Genomic DNA, 1,631 nt, shown 5'->3' with positions numbered 1-1,631 from the left:
GTGAATATCGTGTTTTATAAATTTAAAACTTGGCTAAAAGTGTAAAAAGGGCTTAAATATACATCAAAAATATATACACACTGACACGCATCAAGTTTTTGGCGTCGCTGCCGGGGACACAAGGATTTTAAGAAAGTTAGGAATCAACGGCCTAATCATATTTTTATTTTTCTTTATTTTTTTAGGATTTTTTTTCTTAGATTTTTAGCTTCTGCAGAGCTCAGCACGGGGCCGTGCCTGGTCGGACACGGGCCGTGCTCAGCAAAGTTACTGGCAGTTTTTGTTTTTCAAGTTACAGAAGGCTGACCACGGGGCCGTGCCGGTGCAACACGGGGCCGTGTCCAACTTCCAGTAACTGGGATCTGGAAAACAATCACTGTATCTCCGACCACGGGGCCGTGTTCGCTCAACACGGGGCCGTGGTGAACCTTCTGACCGACATTCTTTTTTGTTTTTATTGCAGGACTTGGAACCCGACACCATCCTCACGTAGTGTATGAGCTCCAGTTCCAATAAAGACATAAAAGAACCGCTAGAAGAACCCGAACGCTTTCTCAGAAAAAGGTTAAAACCCAAAAACCAAGAGAAGGTTTCGGGTGATCCACCCCCAATGGCGGACCAACGTACCCTTATGGATTATCTACGGCCCACCGTAGGTAATCTAGGCGCCGCTATCAATGCTCCAAATGTCGAAGCCAATAACTTCGAGCTTCGACCGCATTTGATACAAATGCTCCAAAACTCCGCAACCTTCCACGGGCTTGCGGACGAGGATCCTCATCTACATATAACTAATTTCTTAGAAATATGTGATACCTTTCGGATCAATGGAGCATCAAACGACGCCATACGCCTCCGTATGTTTCCGTTCTCACTAAAAGACCGAGCAAAAGCTTGGCTCAACACCCTCCCAGCTGGATCGGTAAACACCTGGGATGAACTAGCCCAAAAGTTTCTATATAAGTATTTCCCTCCTTCTAAAACTGCTAAATTAATGGCTGAAATTAACACATACTCACAAGAGGACGGGGAATCCTTATATGAAACATGGGAAAGGTTCAAGGAGCTATTACGTAAGTGTCCCCATCATGGCCTCGCAATATGGCAACAAGTATCCACTTTCTACAATGGATTGTTGCCACACACTAGGCAGACACTTGATTCTAGCTCCGGGGGACTTTTAGGTAATCGACGCCCACACGAAATATATAATCAAATTGAGGAAATTGCTCAAACCAATTTTCAATGGCACACTCCCCGGGGAAATAAGTCTATCGCCCCGGGCGCCCATAAGGTCGACGAAAGCACCTCTTTACAAGCCCAAATCGAGGCCCTTTCTTCAAAAATAAAAAAAATAGAAATGACAAAAATAGTCTCGGTTATGGCTTGTGAAGGGTGTGGTGGGTCACATGAAAATCGGAGTTGCATGAAAGAAACGGACGATCAACAAGAAATGGTAAACTACATTGATAATAGACCTAGGCCGTCGGGTCCTCCAACGGGAACTTACAACCAAGGATGGCGAAACCACCCAAACCTTGGTTGGAGGGAAACCGGCAATAGTAGTAACCAACAAACCCAACGAACAAACTTTCAGCAATCAAGAAATGAGTCACAAAATTTCACTCAAC

At 44.6% G+C, this 1,631-nt stretch overlaps 1 non-coding gene across 1 annotated transcript; it reads right to left on the bottom strand.

The window, feature by feature from the left end:
- Window positions 1-988: 988 nt before the first annotated feature.
- On the bottom strand, window positions 989-1,095 carry LOC118489481. The gene has a single exon (XR_004887501.1). It is a non-coding gene; the product is annotated as a small nucleolar RNA R71 (small nucleolar RNA).
- Window positions 1,096-1,631: the final 536 nt, after the last annotated feature.

Source organism: Helianthus annuus, chromosome 17 (genome assembly GCF_002127325.2).
Source record: "Helianthus annuus cultivar XRQ/B chromosome 17, HanXRQr2.0-SUNRISE, whole genome shotgun sequence".
NCBI classification, from domain to species: Eukaryota; Viridiplantae; Streptophyta; class Magnoliopsida; order Asterales; family Asteraceae; genus Helianthus; species Helianthus annuus.
Note: the sequence above shows the minus strand (reverse complement) of the source record. Positions and strands in the feature narration are given on the sequence as shown.